Source organism: Bison bison, unplaced genomic scaffold, assembly GCF_000754665.1.
Source record: "Bison bison bison isolate TAMUID 2011002044 unplaced genomic scaffold, Bison_UMD1.0 scf7180017864304, whole genome shotgun sequence".
Classification (NCBI taxonomy): Eukaryota; Metazoa; Chordata; class Mammalia; order Artiodactyla; family Bovidae; genus Bison; species Bison bison.
Window position 1 is genome coordinate 13,262,142 of NW_011494876.1, and position 26,666 is coordinate 13,288,807.

The window sequence follows — 26,666 nt, forward strand, 5'->3', positions numbered from 1 at the left end:
GGCCGCGGCGCGATGGCTGAGCGTCTAGCGGCCGCCGCAACCGGTTGCTTCGGGCCAGCGTATCGGAGTGTGCCGGGCCTCCCCAGCGCTGATCGAGCGGGCCGTGGGCTCGCCGGGAACGCGCTGCCCGACCCCAGGCGGACCTGCCGCTCCAGAGGTCCGTGACCGTTTCGATTTCTGTTCTTAAAGTCTCGTTTTGGACCCTGAAAAGGAGACTGGAGAGGCGAGCCGAGTGTCCTGAGAAGGCAGGCCTGCTTTGTGGGGAGCAGAAACGCCTTGTGAGAACGGAGATACATTCCCGCGGAAAGGATGTATGTTAAGTTTTTCACAAAATGTCAGCTGCTCACTGGGGTCTAAAACTGAGCCGTAAAGGACAGGTCACCTGCACGTCTTGTTATACACCGGCAGTGGGGTAGGACACCCTTGCCAAGGACAGGCTTTTTATTTAGTGGGGGATATTCCCAGCGGGTCTCTCAAAGCCATGCGGGTGGACTGCCCCGAGCGAGGTTTCGTGAGCCCTACTTAGTCCTGAGAACCAAGAAACCATCAAAAAGATTGGAAAGGTAATAAGATGGATTTTATCAAACCCTGTAATGCCTTCTTCTCTGGAACCACATTTTTAAGATGTCACACTTGATTGCATCGCAAGTAAAATGCCTGAAAACGTACTTGTTCGTTTGTCGACTGTCTTGAGATGAGGAAGGAAGATGAGTGTACTCTTGAGTACACTTTGGGGCCTGTTGGCCTGGTATTTTAAGGTATGTAGAATCTTTCTAGGCCACAGGTAGATTCGGAGTTGAGATTTGTTTACAATGTCAGAAAAGTAACGGCTTGGTGGAAACGGGAGTGGCCCCAGATCAGGAAACAATTTTGTTACTACTGTTGTTATTGACTACTGCCTTATCTTGGGTAAGTTTCTTTACAGATTTGTTTTTGTTTCTTTGCAAAATTAGTGGATGAATAGATGATCATTGTGCGTCCTTTCAGTTCTGAAATTTGGTGACTTTCTAAAGAGAAAGATTAAAAAAATTTAGGTTTGTACTTTGAAAGGTTCTACAAAGAAGTGCTCACTCACAACCTGCATCTCTATTAAAATACATTCAGAAAAAAATACCTTGAGAGTTGTATCTTGGATGATTTTATATAACATTGTCTGGAAAGATAGTTACAAATGCATTTTAATATGTTTTAAAATTATATATTCATTTATTTATTGAAGCCTAATTTATAATAAGATCTCAATTTATGTACATAGAGTTCAGTGACTTTTTCATATGTATATGCACTGGTAGCTACACTCAGATCAAGATATAGAGCATTTTTAGCTTCCCAAAGGGCTCTTTCTACATTTCTCCTTTTCAGTTAACACTTTCCCTCCCCCAGGGTGACACTGTACTGACTTCTATCACCACTGGTGAGTTTTGCTTTACAGCACAACCCTTTTTGGGGTGAATGGGGGTAATATTAGTAAACTGAAAAACAACACATCTGTTAACTGGAGTTAGGGTCATGGTCATTTTCTCCATGATCCTCATGCTTTTTATAACAATTTTTACATTTTTATACTATTTAAAATGACTAAAATTTCTGACCTGGGAGACCTCTTAGTCAGAAGGTCACTTTTTAGTTGAGGCAGTACTGTGCACGTTGGGATCTGTGGTTCCGGGAGTCCTTGTGAACATGGGCCCTGTATCAATCTGCTACTTCCCGTTTTTGGAATGCAGATGTATTCGCAGACAGTAGGTTTAAAGGATGAATCATGAACTTTAGCCACAAGTCAGGTTTAAGTGTCAGTAGATGAATCAGTTCCTTAAAGCCTAGAATTTGCTGAGAAAATTAAATGAAAATTGATTTTTTAAAAGTTCATTGAATTAAAGAATGTGGGCATAAAGCTTTAACAACCTTTTAAATGACAGCAGTTAACTTGATTTATATATGCAAGATATTCCCCTGGTTTGTCAGATCATTAAAACTCTAGCAGTGAAAGCAAAAACAAAAGATAACTAAAAATTATGTCAGGTGGTTTTTAATTTTTGTTTGGTTTTTGCTTTTTGTGTTAGACCTAGGAAGTTGGGCCTTTTATGTTTCCCACTAAAGCAAGAACTTCAGCAATTTACTTATCCTTCCCAAATGCCTTTTAGTATATTCTTGTACCCTTTCTTATTTCTGTTGCTAAAGGAGAGGAGGTAGAGGTTGTAACTGAATTCTTGTTAGTTCTCAGGAAGGTCTGTGTTTTTTACTGCAAGGCTGTAGCAAGTTGAGAACTAAGTCCTGTGGTAGGGATGCATAGGGCATAGTCCACGAAGTTCAAAGGTTTTATTTTGTGAGATGATTCTGCTGAATAATTCTGTTTTTCTGTGACTGAGTCAGACAGTTGTCCAAAAACTAAGCTGAATCTGCTACCCTAAGATTCATAGCATCATTAGCAAAGAAAGTAATTTATCACTTAGTTATTATTGATCCACCCTTTTTTCTCCTTTCTTCCTTCCTCCCTCCCTTTTTTTGGTGGCTCTTTTTAGATTTCCTGGCTTTTGCACTATCAGATATTTAACTTAAAATTTGTTGAATTTTTGAGCGATGTAACTAAAGAGGTACAAAATGAGAAAACATTAAAGTGAATTCCATCTTTGCTATTTATTGTTCTGTAAACTCTGATTTTTCTCTTTAAAAGTGCTTTTCTTGCCTATAATCTTGCTGCTTCTCTAGGGTACTTTTGCTTTCACAGTGGTAACTAGACTGGTCTTTACTATAGAATGATGATGTAGAAGCTGCTGTCTTTTGACTCTCTGAAGTCTGTAGAAAAGCTGAATTGTCCAAACTTCATTGGGCTTTTTATTATGACTTCATGTCAGTGAAGTGAAGTTGCTCAGTCGTGTCTGACTCTTTGCGACCCCCATGGACTGTAACCTACCAGGCTCCGTGGTCCATGGGATTTTCCAGGCAAGAATACTGGAGTGGGCTGCCGTTTCCTTCTCCAGGGGATCTTCCCAACCCAGGGATCGAACCCAGGTCTCCTGCATTGCAGACAGACGCTTTACCATCTGAGCCACTAGGGAAGCCCGACTTGCTGTCATGTTCACATTAAATAAAGGAATACATCCAGAAAGCAGAAGACGTAAGGCAGACACTGTAAATTCTAAATATTTTTTATTAAAGCTTTTCTCTCTTGTAAATTCTTAAAACTTTTCTTTCTGGAATTATTTGACTGTTATCCAATGCTTCAGAATAATTTAAGTGAGAATGAAAAGACATGTAATCAGTAAATGGTATAACTTTCTTACGGGAGAGTACTTTTATTTCTGTAAATAGACTTTATTTTCTAACTAGAATGTTTTGTAATTGAAAAAAATATTTCTTTTTGTACATAGTTGTTAAATGGGTGAAGCTCTCTGGGGATTTTGGTTACCTGGAAGATTTTGAACCATTAGACTTCAGGGAGTGGGATTTTGGTATGACTCTATACTTCTTCAAGTGGAATTGGCAAATAATTAAACATTGGAAAATATTTAAAATAGAAAGGATGTGGTCAGGTTGTTACAAGTTCATTTTTAAGCTTTACAGAGGTGGGAGAGAGGATAAGAAGGCAGGTTATTAAAAGAAAAATTATGACTTTCCTGTAGAGGTTTTAACACATTTGATTGTAAACCTTTGCCTGTTGCTCAAAGGTACCTAAAGATTTGTAATTATTTTCTAGTCTCTTTTACTTAAGAGGATGTTTATAAATTTATTCAGCTCTCTGTATTTTTAAAATATTTTATATACATATATATCTTCATTTTTACTTATTTGGCTGCACTGAGTCTTAGTTTGGGCATGTGTACTCATAATTGTGGCATGTGGGATCTAGTTCTTTGACCAGAGATGGAACCCGGACCTCCTGCATTGGGAGTGGAGTCTTAGCCAAAGACTGCCAGGGAAGACTGCCTCTCTTTGTCTTTAGATCATTGCTCAGGGACATCATTAAAAAAGTGTTGTCTATATATTATCCTAAAGGTATTAGGTCCCTGCTGACTTCATGGTTTGATGGTTGAGTAACTTCAGAGCCAAGCACTGTGGATAAATACTGCATGGTGGCATTTCTAACATGGTGTATGTCCTGCATGCAGGTTCCTTTCTGACTTTTTTACGTAATCTGGAGAAAGGTTAATTACTAGACTGATTTGGGGTGGATCGGGCAGTTGACAGTTACCTGCTTGGTCTGGGAAAGTTAGTTCTGGGATGAGATGACATTTGGAGAGGGTCTTAGATGAGAGATGGAGGGTGGTTTGTCAGCAGTTACAAGTACAGGATGATTGTTTCTGGAATGACAACATGAGAGGACTGAGAAATTTAGTAATCATTAAAATACCTGAAGAATTTTTCCTGCTGAAAAATTAAGTTTAACGTGTTAACCAGCAAGTACTTCGATTTGAATTCCAAATTACTATATTTTTCCAGAATAGTTTTTATTTGATGTGGCTGCTATGTAATATTTGCTCAGTGGTAAGGCCACTTGTGAGTTATCACTAATTTTCCATGTTAATTTCATGTTCATTCGGTATCCAGACTAGTGCTTTCTTGTCTCAGTTTTTGCTAGTGTTCTTTCTTGTTTGAAAAAACAAGAATTTTCTTGTTTTTGAAAAAAATGTTTTTTCATGTTTCTTGAAAAAACATGCATTTTCCGTGTTAAACATAGTGTATGTTACTTTGGAATCATAATTTTAAGCCACTTTGGCTTATTTTTACTCATATCATTATAAAATAACCTTGGGGTGATCAATGATTACACAGATGCACTGACTATATCATTTCTAGAACACAGTAATTAATAAGGAAGCAAACTTACATTAATTTAAAAATATTTAATTTTGTAAGTTGTGATAAAATATACACAACATAAAATTTGCCATATTAATGGGTACAATTAAGTGGCATTAAGAACATTCACAGTGTTGTGCAGTGATCACCACTGTCCATTTTGGCAACTTTTTCATCTTCCCAAACTGAAAGTCTGTATTATTGACAATAATTCCCCATTCCTGCCTCCCTGCAGCCCCTGGTGACCAGCGTTCTGCTTCTGCCTCTGTGAATTTGACCGTCTGGCTATCTCATATAGGTGGAATTTTACAGTATCTGTCTTCTTGTGAGTGGTTTATTTCATTGTAGCGTAGTGTCCTCAAGGGTCATCTGTGTTGTAATACATGTATCAGAATTTCCTTTTGACAAAATACATTTCCACAGCAGGTAAAATAGGTCCTGGAACCCTGTATATGAGGGCTTGTTACCTCCTTTGGAGGAACTTGGTAGGTGCCAGCAGAACTGTGAGAACCAGGTACCTTTTCCTTAGATATAGTTCTGACATACATGGTTATTGGAACGAGAGGGATGGAAGCAGAATATGATGACAGGGAAAGTGTAAAGCAAAGGTTGCTACAGTCTTGGATTTCATTTGGATGAGGACAGAGCTTTGTGGGTCTTCGTATACCCCCTTACTGTGTAGTCACTGATGTTCACAGTGTTGGTCTGAGTCAAGTGTTTGGTCCAGAACAGTTAACCAAAAGAGTTTATGCATTCTAAAGTTGTAAATAAGCCTTTGAGTATCTGAGAGGCATGATTATTCTGTGACTCATTCCCTAGCTGTTCTGGTTAGTTGAGGTTTTAACTGTATTTCAGTCTCATTTCTGTATTAATGGAAAACTAATTGAGTATTTAAAAGAGGCTTAATAGTTTACATAATAATGATACCACATAATTAATGCTCTATATTTTATGTTTTAGCTTTATTGTATTACTGTACCTCTGGATTTGAGAAATACAGATGTCCAGTCATAGAAAGCAAGTTGGGCACAGAGTATGAGTTGAGCAGTTAGCCCTTTCAGAATAGCTAAACAACTGAGCAACTAAACAACAGCCAACACATGTAAGTGTTTTTTAACACACATGTACACCTGTGGCTGATTTATATCAATGTATGGCAAAAAGCACCACAATATCATAGAGTAATTAGCCTCCAATTAAAATAAATTAAAAAATTATTGTTTTCTTTACTGTTATTACAATTTTTAATTGATGTGTAGTTGATTTGTTGTGTTAGTTTCACATGTACAGCAAAGTGATTCAGCTGTTTGTGTGTATGTGTATATTCCTTTGCAGATTCTTTTCCATCATAGGTTATTATAAGATACTGAATATAGTTCCTGGGGCTATATACGTCTTTACTGTTATTTTTGTTTCCTGTATTAGTAAACATGGGGTGACTTTCCTGAATACTGTTTGTTCCAGGGTGGTGGGGGGACACTTTAGAGCATCTTTTCATCACCCCTCCTCCCCAACTTGCTTCTTGACAAGGAGTGCTTTTGACTATCTTTGTGACAGTGAATGTTATGAAGCCTGATTTTTTTTTTTTTTTTTGGTGCTTTAAATAACTGCTCAGTTCTTAAGAAAATCAGAGTGATTAGTTGTTTTCTAGAGTTACACTGTTAGACATAATTTTCTTTAAAAAAACAATAGGTAGCTGTTTTTTCCAGGAATGTAGTTTCCTTTTGATTACTTTTTGTTTTTATTATTGAGCAAAATGGGCAGGAGTAGGTGATCTAGTAGCTAAACCTAGAAATATGAAAAACTTTGGGTATTTTGTTGTTATCATTTATGGGCTTTCCTGATAGCTCAGTGAAGCCTGCCAGTACAGGAGGCATGGGTTTGATCCCTGGGTATGAAGATGCCCTGGAGAGGAAAATGGCAACCCCACTCCAGTATTCTTGCCTGGGAAATCCCATGCATAGAGGAAACTGGTGGGCTACGGTCCACGCGGTTGCAAAAGAGTTAGCCACAATTTAGCAACAAAGACAACAACAACATGGTCATTTATGATCGGGGAATTGTGACCCCATGGACTACAGACCCTAGGCTTCCCTGTCCTTCACTATCTCCTGAAGTTAGCTCAGACTCATGTCCATTGAGTCGATGATGCCATCCAACCATCTCATCTTCTTTCACTCCCTTCTTCTCCTGCCCTCAACCTTTCCCAGCATCAGGGTCTTTTCCAATGAGTCGGCTCTTGGCATCAGGTAACCAAAGTATTGGAGCTTCAGCATCAGTCCTTCCAATGAATATTCAGGGTTGATTTCTTTTAGGATTGACTGGTTTGTTCTCCTTGCTGTCCCAGGGATTGAATCCAGGTCTTGTGCATTATAGGCAGATTCTTTACTGTCTGACCCACCAGGGAAGGGCTTCTTTATTTTTGGCTGTGCTGGTCTTTGTTGGTGTGTAGGCTTTTCTCTAGTTGCAGTGTGCAGGCTCTAGGGTATTGGGCTTTAGTAGTTGCGGCACATAGGCTCAGTTGCTCTGCAGCACGTGGGATCTTCCCTGATCAGGGATTGAACCTGAATCTCCTGCATTGGCAGGTGAACCCTTTACCACTGAGCCACCAGGGAAGCCAGAGCATTTCTTAATGTAGGGCTGATGTTCATTACTTTCATTTTGTTTCCATTTTGAAGTTGATTTTAATCCTCAGTCATGGTTCATATTTGCATTTGAAATGTACGAAAGTTTTTATTATTATTAATACAAGTAATACCACATGCAGACTGGCAAACAGAATCTGCTGTTTGGCGTTACCTGCATCTGGTTTTCCTTAAGGGTTCCTGGGTGAACTGAGAGAAACTTTAAATGACTCTGCTGTCAGTAGTAGCTGTGACAGGGGACGCAGAGAGCTGGAGGGGCTCTTCTGGCCTTGCCTTGTAGGGTGGCTCTCCCTTCTTGCAGTGAATGCTTGAGGGCTCCAGGACTTTTGCAGCCCTGTCCAGGGCTTTGAGGCACAACAGGATTCTGAAAACAGTCTCCTCCCCGCCCACCCCTTGACCTTTACCCTGATTTTGGCTTCCTATTAACTTTGAGAGGGGCTCTTTTGAAAGCAGCTATACTACTGAAATCTCAGGTTCTGTGGTAGTATTCTTTTTCCACAAGCTCTTTGAGAGGCTTCCCTACTCTCCCTGTCTCATCTTTGACCTTACTTTGACCTCCTTTTCCTCTCAAAGAGTTTCAGCCCCTTTGGGCCTGGACCCATTGTCCAATCTTTTGTTTGCTTCCTGGCCAGTACCCTCTACCCTGGTTCCTTTGCCCTTCTGCAGCTTCTGCTCTCTGGAGCACCACCCCATCAGTCCAGCCTGTGCCCCGTTTGCTGTGGACACACCGCCTGGAATTCAGGGTCTCCTCTTGAAGGGGCCCTATTTGTGGCTGGTTCCACACAGTATTAACTTGAGGCAGACCTTTTTCTTTTTGCCTTCTGTGACCTTTGCAGCTCCTCTGTTGTTCCTCTGTTTGCACCTCCCTTGGGGGATCCCCCCACCTTTCCACTTCATCTAGCCTGTGTGCCCCCCTAAACCTTTCTACTGAGCTTCAGGTCCATATATCCTGTCTCTCTGGGCCTGTCCAGTTTGGAGTTCCGCTGGCCCTTTAATCTACAGGTCCCAAACAATTCCTTAGTCTGCCTTAAAGCTACTCCTCTAGCCGACTCATCTGCCTAGGTCTCTTTTTTTTAACCTTCCTTCTTGGTGATGGTGTCCAGTTTTTCTCCTGACAGCTTTTTTTCTCCCCACAGCTTTCCTGTGGAACTGAGCCTTCTTATTGAAAATTACCAACCTTTGACTTAAGAATGTGCTGTTCTGACTTCTTGGTTTTCAGACATTTTTATAAGCTATGGGGCCCTTTGTTAAGTGAAATCTTTCCAGGAGGCCCAGTATGTAAAATAAGAAAAGACTGGAGTTCTGGTGGAAGATCTGTCCTGCCACTTAGGCCTCCCCATGCTGCCCTCCTCCTCCTCCGAGGCAGAGCTGGTGTCTGGTTCTCGGCCTCTCTAAGTGGAACTCCCTGCAGTTAGTTGCTCAGGACTGCCTGAGGGTACTCTGCTTGTCCAAAAACCGCTTTATCTGCGCTGCACCCCGCCTCTTTCTCATTGGTTTTATTTTGTGACTGGTAAGTATAAAATTAATGCTGTGATGAAACTTGCCAAGGAAAAGCAGTGCCACTTTGGAAAGTGAAACTAGGTGGTAAAAAGAGCCAGCTCCTTTAAATGCTGAAAACCTCAGAAATGCCCAGGGGTTCCTTTCAACTTCTACAGAAGTGTTTATTGACTCTTATCTTTCTCTAAAGCTGCTCTTCTACAACATGAACATACAAGTAAACTTAGTTTAGTTTTACTGTTTTTGTTTTGTTCATTTGCCAGTATAGCAGGTTTGTTCAACATATATAACCAAAATGTTAACCATTTGCAGTTAAAAATGTGTTCTGTTGCCTCCAAATGGTTGTCCATCCCCTTTACCCCACCCTTCTCTGATCCATCTGATACACTGTGGACAGATAGCTCTTTCTAAACAAACTTGATTTTATCACATAAATTTATCCCGCTGCCAGCAGGGTAAAGTCCAGGCTCCTCAGGAATGTGCACAGAATCCTTGAGCTTGTCTGGTCACCTGCCCAGCCGAGCCCCCTCTCACACGTGCCCTCCCTCCAGCATTGGCCAGACCCTGGTCCTCCCCACATCCTCTTCTCCGCATGTCCAGTGTGTCCTCCACTAACATACGGCTCCTCAAATGTCAGTCTGGCATATACCAATCTGATACTTCTGGCCCTATTTGACTACTGTAATTATTCTTTTAATATTTTAAAAATTTACTTCAAATTTGGACTTTTTAACTGAAATTTTATAAAGCATTATTACATTTTAGAAATAAAAATAATGAAATACAAGTAATAATAAATTAATCATTTTATTAAAATACATTCCTTCAGTAAGTTTCTCTGTCTCTTTTCTTTTTGGCTGCACCACGCAGCTTATGGGGGCTCAGTTCCCCGACCAGGGATTGACTCTGGATCCTGGCAGTGAAAACCCAAAACCATAATTACTAGGCCACCAGGGTTCTCTGAAAGTTCCCAACTAAACCTTTTGTACTTAAAACTTTTAAAAACTGTGTACTTATTAATAGATGATATTAAGGAATTTTTTTTTTTTTTTTAGGTATGATAATGACATTGTGACTATATATGAGAATGTCCTTTTTCTTGGGAGAATCAAACTGAAGAGTTAAAGGTGAGGTATCATGATGTTTCAGCACTTTTAAATGGCTCATAAAATATGTATATGTGTAATACGTGCACATATATATGGAAATATATATGCAAATACATATGCACATATATATGGAAAAATACAGCAAATCAGGAAAATTTTAATAACTTTTGAATCTAAGTGGAGAGAATTTGGAATTTTTTCAAAATCTCTGTGTTTGAAAATTTCGATAAAAGCTTGTCTTGGTTTAAGTATAAAAATGGCTTTAAAAGCTGCAAAAAAAGATTAACCCCAGTACACAGTGGGTAACACACATGCATACACACACACACATACACACATACATACATACATACATGCATATACATGGAGAGCACAGACCCATTTGTTGAAGTGACATTTAGACTACTGTGTTTTCAATGTTGTGGGAAAACCAAATGCTAGTGAAGGGTTTTCTAAATAACTTTTAAAATTGAGGTATAATTGATATATACAGCATTACATTAGTTTTAAGTATACAACTGATCATTTGATATTTGTATATATTGTAAAATGATCACAGTATGTCTAGTTAACATCTGTCACCATATCTAGTTACAAAATTTTTTTCTTATGACTTTTAGATACACTCTGATGACTTTTAGATACTTTCAAATGTGCAATATAATATTAACTATAGTCATTGTGCTATACATTACATCTCCATGACTTACAACTAGAAGTTTGTACCTTTGAAGTTCCTAACAAATCGTGTGTAAGCAATACCTGTGAAGTAGCAGTTGCATATTTTCTATGTTAACTCTTTTTTTCCCCATTCCACCTTAATGATGCTATATAAATTCTTTAAAAGAAAGTCTTCAGCAGCCCCTAAATTTTCTCACGTTCCAGCAGGGGTTTTGTTGTGTCTAGGGGACGACACTAAGGAGATTTCTTGTTTGTCCTGTAAGACTCAAGTTTCCTGTGGAGTTTTCCTTCCTGGACGCCTCCAAGCCAGGTTAACTACCCTTTGCCCTGGGCATTCAGCCTTCTGCATATTCTCCTCTTGTGAATGTTATAAATGTAATTACTTGTTCAGTGTCTGTACCAGATTGAGAGCTGACTGTGAGAGACCTTGTTATTCCTCATTGGTACCCTGGATACAACATAGCAGAGTAGACAGTAGATGCATTATAGCTGAGGAAAGGCATGGAGGCAAAACTGCAGCAGCACCATTTGTAGCTTTGTTTCTACTCCAAAATGTATTCTATTCTAAACAAAAGCTATGATGTTTAATCAGATCTGATCTAGTGACTCCTTGCTTTAAAGCCTGCCATTGGCTTTCTGTAGCAATTACAATAAAACCCAAACTTCTCTTGTGGTCTGTAATACCCTTTGCAATTTGTTCCTTGCCCACCTCTGCCACTTTCTGCCTGCTTTTCCGCAATCCGCTATGCATCTTTTCTGTCCCTCCAAGTACAGCAAAGTTTGTTACATTTAGTTCCTTTTCATCAGAGGGGTTAGCTCAGTCATGAACCCTTCCCTCAACATCCTTACCTCCACTCCCCTGGCTTTCCTGTCTCTTTACTGCTTGCTTTTCTTCATGGTGCTTATCGCTTAATGAAATTATCTTACTTTCAGTTCACTTTAATACTTAAATTAAAAAATTTAATTTATCATTGACTACTTTAAAGTCACAAGGTAGAGAACATTAAAACCTACTCCAGGACTGTTTCTCCTTGTTGTTCCTTGTGAGAAAACCAAACAGGGCACTAATGCACTGTTCTTGTGTTTACTGTTGTCAACTCCGTGAAGATAGGAACCAGTTCCTTTAATCAGCATGGCATCCCTGTACTAAGAATGGTGCATAGCAAATATATGTATGTTGAGTGGAGGTGTGAATAAACAACCAGCTTGTAAATGATCTAAGAAAAAAAGTTTTTTTTTAAACTCCAGAGATTTGGGGGCAGTGTTATAGTTTAGTTCTGCCTGTTCTGAATTTTTTTATAAGAAGTCAATACTTTGTCATATTTTGCTGCCTGGAGTGCCTGTTTATTTTTCTAGGTGAGCGTAATTCCTTTTTTCTTCAACTTCTTTTTTTTTTTTTTTAAATCACATTAACTTATAACTTCACTTTTTTGAGGATAACTGCTCATCTTTAGATCTTCAACAAACGCATTCCTTTTCTTAAAAAATAATTTTATTTATTTTTGACTGTGCTGGGTCTTCATTGCTGCTTGGGACTTTTCTTTAGTTGTGATGAGCAGGGGGCTACTCTCTAGTTGTCGTACTTGGACTTCTCATTCCGGTGGCTTCTCTTTTTGCAGAGATCAGGTTCTGTGGTGTGCCTGTGTGTATGCTCAGTCGCTTCAGTTGTGTCTGGCTCTTTGCAACCCTATGGATTGTGGCCTGCCAGGCTCCTCTGTCCGTGGGATTCTCCTGCAAGAATTCTGGAGTGGGTTCCCATTCCCTTCTCCAGGAGATCTTCCCTGACCCAGGGATCAAAGCTGCATCTCCTATGTCTCCTGCATTGGCAGGTGGGTTGTCAACCACTTAGCCACCAGGGAAGCCCTTACAAATGCATTTCTATTAGTAAACATCAAATTGAAGGGCATTAGCTCCAGTCATTTGCTCTTCTTTTCATGAAAGTAGTTCCAAAGAGGCAGTTACCAGTCTGGTTTTTTATGGGCATGGGACAGGGCAATTCTACTTCCTTTGCCCTCATGTTCCTCGTGAGAACCTGTTATTTGCAGGTGTATGAGGCCCAGGTTGATCTGCAGAATAAAATCCAGTGAATCCACTGTCCTCCCACCATTGTTAATTGAATCGACGTTCTTACTGTGGTGGGAGTGCAGATGACGATGTATCTGGATGGGAATGGGGGTCTCTGAGAACAGGGGAGGCATCCACAGAAGGGAAATAGGGTTGACCAGACTTAGACTTTGCCTATAATCCCTCCCACCCCCTCCTCAGTCCTGTTTGGAAATGGAAAAGTTTTGGAAATTTTGAAGCTGTGGAGGAAAAGAAGCCCTCTAGTTCTTAATTAAAAATTTTTTTAAACAAATTTTTAAATTAAAAGTTTCTTTGTTGTTGTTTAATATATTTTGTTTGATATATTTTGATATATTTTGTCCTGCTTCCATGCACAAACGAAAATGAGTTAGTATTCTAGTTTTTTACTCAATTGATTTTTGGCGAGAGTTTAGAAAATTTGGACTCTCAGGTAATCCTGAAGTTAGAAACAAAAACATATTTTGTAAAACTGGTTACTCATAATTAGCATGTGATACTAACATATAAAATGTAACAATTTTAGTTGCAGATTTATTAGTATATTTGAATCATTTAAACTTGGATTACTGTGGCACCAAACATGTAAGGGATTTTTCCATCTTGGTTTGAGGAGAACATATACATTCTTTTAGCATGGTGCCACCTCTTTTAGCATGGTGGCAAACAGTTGAAAGTTACTATGGGTAAAATGGACCTTTTCCTATACCACTCTTCCACCAACACATTTTACTGAGCTCAAATTTTGTCACAAATAATTGAGAAATAGGTAAGAAAAATGAGATGGCTTTTAATAGGCATCACTTTTTCTTGCATTGCTCTATTTTTATCAAATCATAAACTTAAGTATCAATGCTTAATCTTTTTTTTTTTTTTTTGGCTATGCCGCATGGCTTGTGGGGTCTTAGTTTCCCAACCAGGGATCAAACCTGCGTGCGCTCCATGCAGTGAAGCCCCGAGTGCTAACCACTGGACCACCAAGGAAGACCCCTGGTCCCTTCTGGAGGTCACTGTTATTCCTAGTTTTTTTTGTTTTCTGCCAGAAAAATTCTATTTGTATAAAGATACATATTTCCCCACCCACTTAAAAAATCAGTTGATAGTGCTCTTTTCATTTAAAATATCTTGGATATATCAAAGTACACAGCAGTGTGCCTTGTTCTTTTAGTGATTGCCTAGTAATGTGTTTATACAGATGCACCGTAATTTATTCAAACAGTTCTCTGTATACTTTTGGGTTATTTCCATTTTTTTATGCTATAAACAGCGTTGTGCACTAATGATAACTGAATTTGCTTGGATTAAGACAGCTTTCTAATACTGAAAGCATTTTTTCCCCCTGAGTTCGAGTATTTGTATAAATACTGTTCACCAGCACTGGGTGTGGTAGAGTAAGGGGAGCTGGAGGTGAAGTCCTTGCCACCCCTTCCCCTTTGGTGGCATAGAAGGGGTGGAGGGGACAGAATTTCCAGCCGAGTCTTGGGAGACCAATGTGTCTGAAGATGTCCACAGACTGTGAGGTCTTAATCATGCCTTTAAAGCCCAAGACCTGTGTGTGTGCTGCGTATCAAATGATATTTGTGTTTTAGTTTTGAGAAAATCACAGCAGCATGGATCGACTAACAAATTATTTTACTTTCTGGAAATTTTTTAAAAAACACCTTTTAAAATTTTCTTGACTGTGTTGGTCTTAGTTGCAGCTCTTGGGTTTAGCTGCCCCACTTGGGAGATTTAGTTGCCTGACCAGAGACCAAACCCATATCCCCTGCATTGCAAGGCAGATTCTTAACTGCTGGGTCACAAGGAAAGTTGCTGGAAATTTTTTTTGTATTCCTTTGTTCATTGGCAGTAGACAGCTGAACTTTTTTCTTTAATTTGCTTTTTATCTGAGCTACTTGATAAATTTTAAACAGAATGCTCTGGTTCCAGTACAGTAACTTCTGAAGAAACTGAATTTGGAATCTTGAGGCATTATGTAGCTGAATCTTAGAGTGGTTATTATATTTCAATCATCTGAGTTTTTAGTTTTCATCCCTTTGCTGAAGAACTTCAGAATATTCCCTTAGAGCATACATTCATACTACCGTGAGTATCTCCTCTGCGTATTGCCATTGCCTCTAAAGCATTGTCCTCAAAGGATGGGTAATAGGGTGATGGGAGGGAGGTCCAAGAAGGAGGGGACATATGTATACCTATGGCTGATTTATGTTGATATTTGGCAGAACACAGCAAAATTCTGTAAAACAAATATCCTTAAGTTAAAAAGTAAATAAAACAAACAGAAGAAAAGATGGGTAACAATTGACTGTAATATATCCTAACCCGAGGCTGTCAGTGCTTGCACAGAGGGTGTGCACACCCAGCCAGCGGTGGGTGGATGGGCGCTGCTGGTCCACAGGCTCGGCTGCCCTTCCCTGCAGGGACTTGTAGCTGCTAAGTGCATTATTGGGCTTTCCAGAATCAAGTGTGTTTGCTTTGCTGTGGCATTCTTTCTGCCATTTATTTTGTGTTCTAGTGAGTAGTTTTGACTCATGAAGGCAGACAAAAGGATGCAACTTGTAGACTTGGGATTGTGGCAAAAAAACAGTATCACAGAGTGTGGCAGAAAGCAAGTTTTTGTACATTTATAAGGTGCCTTCAGAAAGTGATCTGAGAAGTGTAGAAATTGGCAATTAGGATTAGTCAAGTTCTTTGTATTGTGAATAGCATTGTGAACAACAGGGAAGCCTGGCAAGTTGCACCACTTAATGTTTAAAGAACAGGTGTAAGAAAATGGTTCGAAGGCTTATTTTAACGTCAGAGGATTTGAAGAGGATTGTAGAGCAAGCAAATTGCCTGTGGATAATGCCCAGTAAATTCACACAGGAGTTCTGCTTTTACGCCCTCTCAGGTGAAAAAGGCACTCGAGGTTGGCCCTTGTGCACACCAGGGCTGTCAGTGGTGCTGGCCTTGAGGCAGATGATGGGCACTGAATTTCCGTCCCTTATGAGAATGACATTACCCCTCCCTGGAGGCAGGAATGTTACTTCTGCAGTAGAAAGTTCTGGTGTTTTCCTTTCTAGTGAATTGGAGGTATCATGATCTATTGACATAGAAATTTATTCAGCAGACTGTATAAAGTGGTGGTGCCAGGAGTTTAGGGAATGCAAAGATAAGGGAATTCCCTGCCCTTGAGGAGTTTATAGTACCATAAGATGATGCCACACAAAATAGCTAGTGTTTAAAGCTGTTGGAAAGGTACAGAGTGCCTCCTGTGGAAAATACTTTGACAGGGGTGGGTGAAGGGGCTAACATTTTTGTAGGGTGTTATTTTGAGAAACAGATTTTGTGGAATAATATTTGTGGGAGTAAAGGTGAGGGAGTGAGTGATCTTTGAATACTTACTCATATATCGTTATTGTTAGTGTAAGACTTTCTCAGACTTAAAATATTTCTGTTTTTAATGGAGAAAAGGCCCAGTGTAAAATAAGAACCCTGGACTTTCCCTTTTCAAATCTCTTTCTAAACCTTAATCTTTTAGTGCTAGTTCCTCCTAAAGTTGTTTAACTTTGGTGAGGGTATCACCCACTCTCCTTCTTTGAGAACAGCAGAAGCAGCAAAGAACTAGCTCCAGTGATTTGTCATATCTTAAGCTGTGGGCAGGCTCATTGGGACCTGCCTGGAACTGCAGTGAGCAGCAGTCGGGATATGGGAAGGGAAGGGAAACTGTTAACTTGTGTCCATAAGCACGCAGCTTGGCAAAAATGACAGTATTTCCTCAGTGGGCCCCAAACTTTTTACTTTTTTATCTGTTGAGTTCCCCTAATTTGCTCTTTAATTGCTAAGGGAGGTTATTATGCTGAATTCTTCCATGTGAGTCACTTGCTGTTTTGAGTTATTAAAATTTTTATAACCCTGGCATGTTATACATTAGTTTTTCCTTGTATTGACTATTGCTGAATGTTAATTTGCAGTTATTATGTTTTCTTTGGCTAATTATATGCTCAGTTGGTAGGAGTTTCTATTGATGTGGATTTCAGCAAGATTCAGGGACCAGCCCCTGACTTTTTTTTTTTTTTTGGTATTCTTTTTTGTTGTTGTTGACTTTTTAAGAATCAGATAAGAGTTAAAGATACGTTCAGAATCTGCTCACCATCCTTACTGTCATTTCTTTGGTCTTACCTGTCGTCTCGTCTCATTGGGATTATTACGGTAGCCTCCTAACTGATTCCCCTCCTTCTGCCCTTGCCTGCTCCAGGCTGCCCATGATATAGTGAGATTCTGTTAACAGGTAAATCAGATGATGTCACTCTGCTCAGAACTTCCTGCTTTCACTCAAATTTTCTTCCTATCCCATAAGGCTCCCATGGCCTAGCCCTCCCACTTTTTAGGACTTCCTCCCCATTATCTGCTGTCCAGCGAGCCCAGGGGACTCCTTCCTAAGGGCCTTTGCACGTGTTGCATGTGTTCTTGCCTGGAGTGCCTTCGTACAGATGTGTGCATAACTAGCTCTCTCACTTTTTCGGGATCTTTCCCCAAAAATAAGCTCAGTGACCCGTGTGATTGATTTCAGCCCTCCTGTTATTATCCCCAGTGAAATAAGTCCATCAGAGAAAGACAAATACTGTATGATACCTCTTATATGTAGAATCTAAAAAATAAAACAAACTAGTGAGTATAACAAAATAGAAATAGACTTACAGATATAGAAACTGTTATGGAGTAGGGCAAGATAGAGGTAGGTACAAATTAAGAGGTACCAACTATTATGCAGAAAATAAGTAAGCTATGAGGGTATATTGCCCAGCACAGGGAATATAGCCAATATTATACTAACTATAAACTAGCAATAATATATACTAACTATATATTATTTTAACTATACTTTTAAAAATTGTGAATCACTGTGAATTACCTGACATTGTAAATCAAGTATACCTCAGTGAAAAAAAGAAAATTTCACTCCTCCTCCAACATTTCATATCCCTGCCTCTGCTTATTTTTTTCTCCTTAGCATTTATTATCTAACACTGTGTGTTTTACTTCTCCAGCCTCTGTATTATCTCTTTCCTTCGCTTGAATGCTAGCTCTTTGAGGACAGGGATTTTTGTCTGTGTTGTGTCGCCAGCACCTCTAACTAGATCTTGTCTTTAGTAGGTGCTCAGTAAGTTGTTGACTGGATGGATGGATGAATGTTTCATACCATAACTTCCTACCCTGGTTTGTGAATTGTGTAAATTCGGAATGTGGTAGGCTGTCAGACAATGTCTCATCGATAAACCTCTCCTAGGTCTTCAGTCAAAAGGGGGCTATGATTCTGTGTTTAACAGTCATTTTGTTATACTGCACAGATTGGCACAGCATTGTGCACAAATCAGGTATACTTCATTAAAAAAGGGGGCGGCTGTAATTCTGGGAATTGGATACAAAAGGAATGGCTGGAGGAGCAAAGGGGAAGATGGTATTACACAGAATCCACGCGCCACCTTTTCCCACTTATACTGCTACAGTTCACTACAGCTGAGCAGAAACCTATACACCTGCCAGGGCTGCTGTCGGAGCGGAGTGAGAGCCAATGGTCAGGGGGGCTGGCCGTGCAAATTCATGCGTGGGATTCAGGGAGAGTCTGGGAGGATAAGTGTGGGGCTGACACGTACCAACGTAAAGTATCCAGCACAGGTGGTGTTTATTTAATTCACGTGTGGAGATACACTTAGGTGTAGGACAGACTAAATTAATAACACGGGGTAAGATCTGAGACCATGAGTGAAAGATTAGAAAGCTAAGAATTAAATTCCAGCTTAGCCTAGTCACATCCATATGTTGAACCACAAAACTGAACTCAGCCTCTTGAAATGGAACACGACAGGAAACATGTCTTCACTGTGGCCGTGATCTCTTAGTGTGATTAAGTGCTCATTTCCGTGAGTTCAGTAAATCTGTGTTTAGGCCCAGTTGTGTCCCAGATTAGATCTCTGTCACCTAGAAGATCACAGTGGCCTCTCTTATTCTGATTATAGTCCTTCCTCAGAGCCCTGTTGTCACTTAAGATTCCAAGAGGTGACAGGCTTGTGTTTATGGTACCTCTGACTGAGTGCCTCCTCCCTTTGCTGCTCAGATCATTCTCACCTCTCCCACCCGCTCCAGGACGCATTGCCAGCATCTTGTTGCTCCTCTTCTGCCTTATGAACAAGGGTACCAAGGTCTGTTGCTGCTGCTGCTAAGTCGCGTCAGTCATGTCCGACTCTGTGCGACCCCATAGATGGCAGCCCACCAGGCTCCTCTGTCCTGGATTCTCCAGGCAAGAGTACTAGAGTAGGGTGCCATTGCCTTCTCCAGTACCAAGGTCTAAATATACTTTATTGCAAACTATATTCATGTTCGGTGCTCGTTAATATTTATGACTTGAATCTGTTACTAATAAGCTTATTTTTGATTACGGATGGCAGCATTTAAATCTCTCAAGATGTGAAGGAAGATCACAGTGGAAATGGTAGGAATAAGTGGGACTTTTGCTCGTCTTGCCCAGTTCCCTGCTTCTCTAGGCCCCAGTTAAAGTTGGCCGAGGGATTTAGGTTTGATGTCTGTTCCTTGGGTGTGAGGTCTCTCACTGATAGGTCACAAACTACTACTTCCAGTTACTGCCCTCAAAACGAAAGACAAAATGAAATCCAGTGCAGTGATTACATTTATAGATTTGGAATTTTATAATTTATTTATTTATGAAATTCACATCCTTTTTTTCGTTAAAACCTGAAATTCTCAGGGCTTTTAATGTTAAAAGTTATCTTCAGGGAATAATTTATCATGCTTTTGGGGAATTAAATAATTTATGTTCAAATGCTAGCTTATTTCATTCATCAGGTTATTTTGGATTTCTGTAATGCTAATTATTTTTCTTAAAAGATGATCCTGTGCTACTTAAAAACTAAATGAGTCTTTCATGTGCCGGTTTGGATCTGTCTTATGTTTATGGATTCACTTGTAAGGATATAATCAGTCTTAAAATGTGACTAGCTGCAGTCCCTTACTTTCCTAATACAATTATTTTCTTCAATCCAAACAAACTAGAAATAAATTTCTGTTTTTTTTGTTTTCCTGAAGACCATCATTTTTCTACAGCAAAAAAAAAAAAAAGCTACCACCAGAGCAGCTTACATTTTTCTGTTCTTTGTGCCACTTGATAAATGAGGCCTTCACATCAGCATCTCCACCAGCAGCAGCAGCAACATTTTACCTGATGTCATGGAGGAGGCCTGGAGAGGAGGGCTGCTCCAGCTGGGGATGCTGGCCTCTGGTGGATTTGCATTTAGTCTTCTGTATGAGCCCCCTTCAGAATCTGAAGCGCTCTTTAGAAAGAAATACTGCCTCATCCAGATTCTAGGAGAGAAGTATTTAAATTAAAGCAAAAATCATTTATTTTCCCCTTCTGCATGCTTCCACTACTTCTCCCTTTTAAATGGTTTTATCACTTCCATAAAGTTTCTGTTTTTGAGCTGTGGTTGTTGGAGAACTCTCATAGAAAGGTACTGGGCTGGAAGCTTGTGACACCGAGCTGGTGGGAGGGCCCACTGACGCTTCTGAGGAGCTGATGTCTTATGAAAACACCTTTAGAGACTGTTATCAATTCATTTAAATTAAGTTTCCAGTGGGCAACAGAGTGTACTTGAGCCAGGCAAGTATCTGTGACCCAGAGGTACTTACTTGGTTTTGATTTCTTAGAGGCATTTATTTATTTTATTTTGTATTATGGTAAATTTTAAACATACACAAAGAGATAATAACATAATATGTCCCATTTACCAATCACCCCTTATTAACATCATGTTCTTCTCGAGGCATTTCTAATGCATTTAGGCATAAAATGCTTGCATTTTATAATTATGTTTTTCTCCTTTTGGCATTGTGTTTTAAGCAAAATTTTCTCCTCGTTTACATTGGCAAATTGAAATGTGCACTGGTTAACTCCTGAGACTAGTTGTAGAGAAGCAATAATTTGATCTTTCAATAGAAATGCACTGAATACAAAATAAACAGACTGCTGTTAGAGATGTTCTTTACAAATTGGTTAAGTTGTGTGTAAAATATTACTCTTGCACTCAGCTCAGCCAACAGTGAACCTCTTCTACTTTCACTTATAGCATGGAAAAATCTGGTATCATAAAACTCTGATGGAAACTTGGATATAGATGGGAAATGTTTTTTTTTCCTTCTTGTCTCTCCTTCCTCCATCCTTGATTTATTTCTTCTTTCTGCTACTCATTCTACAAATATTTATTGGCATTGTAGATACAACATAAACAAAGGGATGCCTATATTGTGGGAAAGTAGGAGGATAATAAACTAGTAAAGGAAATAAATAGGAGCTGGTATTTGTGATAAGTACTTGCTGGTAGGCTGAGTGATATGTTAGAGAATAAAATGAGGACATACTCAATAGGGTGATGAGAAAAAAATCTTTCTGGACTGCTGACTTTGAGATTTACAGTGTGAAGGGTGAGAAGCAGCTTGGGCAGAGGGATAGTCCTCAGGAAAGAGTCTGTGGTAGGTGGGTTAGGAACCAACAGAGGGAGTGTGATTGGAAGGAAGATGGAGTGGTATGTAGGGACCAGATCTTACAGGGTCTTGTGGATCCTGGTAAGGAGTTTGGAGTGTATTATTTAGGAAGTTAGTGAAAGCTTTACATATGATTGTGACAGAATCTGCTTTGTCTTTTTTGGGGTTGGTGGTGGTGGGGGAGGTCTGCTGCAGGGGCTTGCAGGGTCTTAATTCCTAGGCAGGGATTGAACCCGTGCCCTCTGCAGTGGAAGCATGGAGTCCTACCACTGGACCGCCAGGTAGGTCCTGATGCAATTTTAAATCACCCTTAATTCTTAGGGGTTACTTTTTTGGGGGTCAATTCTTGATTTTTTATTTTTTGCTGTTTCAAGGTATATATGTAATTAAAAATTCTTCACAAGATTTTTAGAAGTCATGACTATATTCTAAAACAAAAGGTACTTTATTTGCAATAGTAGTTTGTAGGAATGTTTCTGATCAGAGGCACAAGGAAATGATAATAAATGCAATGTTTTATTTTCCATTCTTTTGTTGAAAATCATTAATATGCCCTTGATGGAGAAAACTGCTTTTTTTTTCTGTAAGGTAAGAAGATATCAAGTCATGCTTTGTAACAAATGAGGTTTGCATCTTGAATTAATGACTCTATAATACTGTTACACTTTGAAAGGATTTAAGAATCTATAAGGAACCCATTTTCCAGAATTTATCTGGTGGCATAGTTCTTGAATTATGTTTGGTATTATGAAATTCTAAAACAGTGGATTTTAGTGGAACACTGCCTCTGTTCAGCTTTGATCTCATCCGTATTTAAAACCAAGAGTTGTGTTAATGATGACACATTCTACCCATTCTAACTTTATCTTTTACTTGTGGTCCCCTGTGTAGAAGAGCTTATTCTTCAGATGAAGGATTGAATGAGTACTTTTATTATTTTGAGTACAAGCTAATGTGCAAATTGTTATTTAGCAAGTTTTATGGTTGGCTGGGACTATTTCTATGTAAGGCTCAACACTGGAAACAGATGAAAAACTATTTTGCATTGAACTAGTTTTGCCAACATTATAATCAAATTCTATAGCATTACAGTTCCTATAGGAAGTTTCTAGATTATTGTGATTAGCCTTGCTGATGTTTTCTTTATAAAAACATGGTTTAGGATTTCCAAAAGGTATGTGAAATACTTTGTAATTTTTTTGTAGCTTAACAATCTCTGTGTTTTTGTTATTGGTCTCTTAGCAGTCAATGTTTTTCAGCTAGAAAGAAGGTAGAATATGTTACAATCAGTATATGTTCATTTGTTATCTTTATAGCTGAACTCTGTTAGTTGGTTATGGAATTGAGCTTGCAAAGACTAAAATGTATCTGTCATTTTCCTTTAATTCTAGCACCTTGAATAATAAGAAGTATGGGCCCTACCCTTTGACTTTTGGATTTGCTGGGCAGTGTTTTCCTAATTCCTTCAGTGAACAAAGGATTGTGAGAACTGCTGGATGTTGCTGCCCTTTTAAGGGGTCATTAAATCTTGTCTGTTTGCTGCTTGTTCATTTTATACCTAAATATACAGTTGCTTCCCATTCACTGCATTCACTTTGTATCTTCATATTCTCATCTCTGCCACCCACATCACAGCCTCTGCTTCTGCCACAGCTCTCACACGTGGCCAGTGATCTTTGTGTTGGCAAGTCCAGTGCCCTTTTCTCAGTCTTCATTCTCCAGCGAACTTCTTTTCATATTTGTTTTTTATTAAAAAAATTTTTTTAAAGGAAAGTTTTGTTTATTAACTTACTTTTTGGCTGCACCCCGTGGCATGTGGGATCTTAGTTCCCTGACCAAGGATTGAACTGACATTCCCTGCATTGGAAGCCAGATTTTTAACCACTGCATCACCGGGAAGTCCTGTTAGGTTTAGTCTTTCCTCACAGTTCTGAGGTCTGCTTCTCTGAGTCAAGCCCTCAGCCTTTCATCCCTGGGCTCTTTTCTGCTGGTCTACCTCTAGTCCTAATTATCCTTTAACTATGTATATGTCAGCTAACAGATAAACTTTAAAATGTAGTACTCTTCAAGTCTTTCCTGCCTGGTGCCTTTTGCGTAGTATGTAACTTTCTGTGTATATGTACACCCTTCTGTGTGGCCTTGTCCTGTGCGTCAGCAAACTGAACTCTCCTGCCACCTTACATGCAATCACAGCTTCCCCAATACACTCACACACTCACACACACACACACACACACACACACGTGTTGCCAGCCCTGAGCCTGCCTTGCTGCCTCTTGCATCCTGTTTGCCCTGCTAGTAATGTCTTCTACTCTTTCCTCTACCTTTCCAAGATTCCTTCTATCCTTTGAGATGAAGTTTCTTTACTCTTGCATGCCACTTTATTTTTGGTAGCTATCTTGACTTACGGTGAACTTTTCCTTCTCTGTGCAGCTGATTTTCTAATATCTTGCATTTCAGAAATTCCCCCGGTGGCTCTGTCTCTAACTGTAAAATCCTTTAGGGCAGGACCGACCTTTGTATCACAGTCTTCCATCCCTAGTGCAGTGCTGGGAATGGAGGAGGTGCTCAGTAGTAGGTGGAGGCCAATTGCGAGAAAAGTTGAGAAACCCACATCGTAAACATGTGGATTTCTGATTGCGTTGGTAAATATTGAAAAACAGTTCTAAAGATAAAGATATAAAACATATTTATAAGGTTGGTGGTCTTTCCCGCACATGGTTTGTATCTTTTACCTGGTGTTGTTTTGTTGATGTTGTATAAAGAACATTGTGGAGTTAAAATTTAGTGGGAAAAATTTGAGCCAGGTATTTAAACACTATGTTTTATAAGGTACGTTCTGTATACAGAGAGAGACTTATTTGCCATTTTCTCAGCTACTGTAAAGCCAATACTGTGCTATAAATAAAATGTCATTAGCCAGACAGACTGTATTTTGGTTGTACAAATTAAGTGAATGTCATCTGCTTTTGAAACATGGCTCCACTTTACCCCCTTGTGCATTTTCCCATCTAAGTTACGTAAAGAGAGTTAAGAACCGTTCTCGTTGCTGTAATTAATTTTCCCAAAGCATCTCTGTAATAGAAGGGGGCTACCAGTTCTACAGAGGGTTAGATCAGGATCCATGAGCTATGTCTCCCTGGTCAGGTAGCTATGTCCAGTCACTGCCCAGCTTCTCCCTCTTGAAAGCTGCTTACTCTGCCTTCCCCTGGGCTAGGGAGGTTCTGCCAGAAGCCCCCTGCGCTCCAGGCTGTAGGAGCAACCGAGAGCTAGAAGAATTTCTGATTCTTCTCCCTTTACTCAAATGTGCCTTGTTGTTTACTGAGAAGACAGAACCTCTTCTCTGAGTTCAAAGGTTTCTTTTGTCCTTCTGCTCTAGGCCTTAAGACATCTCACCTTGATACTTGTTTTTTTCTCCTTTCCCACTGCTCCTGCTGCTGCTAAGTCGCTTCAGTCATGTCCGACTCTGTGCGACCCCATAGACGGCAGCCCACCAGGCTCCCCCGTCCCTGGGATTCTCCAGGAAAGAACACTGGAGTGGGTTGCCGTTTTCCTTCTCCAATGCATGAAAGTGAAAAGTGAAAGTGAAGTTGCTCAGTTGTGTCCGACTCTGAGCGACCCCATGGACCGCAGCCTACCAGGCTCCTCCGTCCATGGCTTTTCCAGGCAAGAGTACTGGAGTGGGTTGCCATTGCCTTCTCCCACTAGTTAGAGGCAAAGGGGTAATTTTTTTTATCTTTGTAGCTGTTTCACAGTACAGCACAAGAACCAAGTATTTGTTGAATAAATAAGTGGTTCATGTGTTTAAAAGCCAAACTTTTTTCTCTTTTCTTCTCAAATTCTCAGCAGATTAACAGCTTTGTTGTCCAAACCCAGGGGTTCTTAAGCTTTTTGATATTCAGGTACTCATGTGCCCCTTTGGTAAGCTGGGGTTCTGTGGTGGCTCAGCTGGTAAAGATCTGCCTGCAATGTGGGAAACCTGGGATCAATCCCTAGGTTGGGAAGATCCCCTGGAGAAGGGAATGGCAACCCACTCCAGTATTCTGACCTGGAGAATTCCATGGACTGTACATGGGGTCGCAAAGAGTCGGACACGACTGAGCGACTTTCACTTCACTTCACTTTGTAAGCTAGTGAAGCCTTTTGACCATGCTCAGACTGCTGATTTTAAATAAATAAAATGAGTTTCCTTGGTGGCTCAGATTGTAACAAATCTGCCTGAAATGCGGAAGACCTGAAGGAAATCTTTATATATATCTGCGTCATCTGTAATATAATACAAAAATATGTGTTCTTTCTGTGGTGACACAGTTAGTTACTGTTAATATTGCTGTGATTTGTTGCCTGTACTCGTATTTGAAGGAAATCTTAAATTTCCATTTGAGATCAGTAAAAAAAGATCTTCACAACCAAGATAATCACAGTGGTGTAATCACTGACCTAGAGCCAGACATCCTGGAATATGAAGTCAAGTGGGCCTTAGAAAGCATCACTACGAACAAAACTAGTGGAGGTGATGGAATTCCAGTTGAGCTATTTCAAATCCTGAAAGATGATGCTGTGAAAGTGCTGCACTCAATATGCCAGCAAATTTGGAAAACTCAGCAGTGGCCACAGGACTGGAAAAGGTCAATTTTCATTCCAATCCCAAAGAAAGGCAATGCCTAAGAATGCTCAAACTACCGCACAACTGCACTCATCTCACAAGCTAGTAAAGTAATGCTCAAAATTCTCCAAGCCAGGCTTCAGCAATATGTGAACCGTGAAGTTCCTGATGTTCAAGCTGGTTTTAGAAAAGGCAGAGGAACCAGAGATCAAATTGCCAACATCCGCTGGATCATGGAAAAAGGAAGAGAGTTCCAGAAAAACATCTATTTCTGCTTTATTGACTATGCCAAAGCCTTTGACTGTGTGGATCACAATAAACTGTGGAAATTCTGAAAGAGATGGGAATATCAGACCACCTGACCTGCCTCTTGAGAAACCTGTATGCAGGTCAGGAAGCAACAGTTAGAACTAGACACGGAACAACAGACTGGTTCCAAATAGGAAAAGGAGTACATCAAGGCTGTGTATATTGTCACCCTGCTTATTTAACTTCTCTGCAGAGTACATCATGAGAAACGCTGGACTGGAAGAAGCACAAGCTGGAATCAAGATTGCCGGGAGAAATATCAATAACCTCAGATATGCAGATGACACCACCCTTATGGCAGAAAGTGAAGAAGAACTAAAAAAAGCCTCTTGATGAAAGTGAAAGAGGAGAGTGAAAAAGTTGGCTTAAAGCTCAACATTCAGAAAACTAAGATCATGGCATCTG

At 39.9% G+C, this 26,666-nt stretch overlaps 1 protein-coding gene across 6 annotated transcripts in view; it reads left to right on the forward strand.

Annotated features, from left to right (window-relative positions):
• Positions 1 to 26,666, forward strand: part of SFMBT1 (Scm-like with four mbt domains 1) — a 117,585-nt gene that overhangs the window by 1,039 nt on the left and 89,880 nt on the right. The window contains exons 1-2 of one of the 6 annotated variants that reach the window (XM_010851695.1): positions 7 to 563; positions 9,995 to 10,066. The gene's annotated coding sequence lies outside the window, so the exon portion shown is untranslated. Of the gene's footprint in view, positions 1 to 6; positions 564 to 583; positions 759 to 3,858; positions 5,900 to 9,994; positions 10,067 to 26,666 lie in introns of those variants that run through there. The other 5 variants (XM_010851694.1, XM_010851697.1, XM_010851698.1 and 2 more) reach the window with 5 other exon arrangements.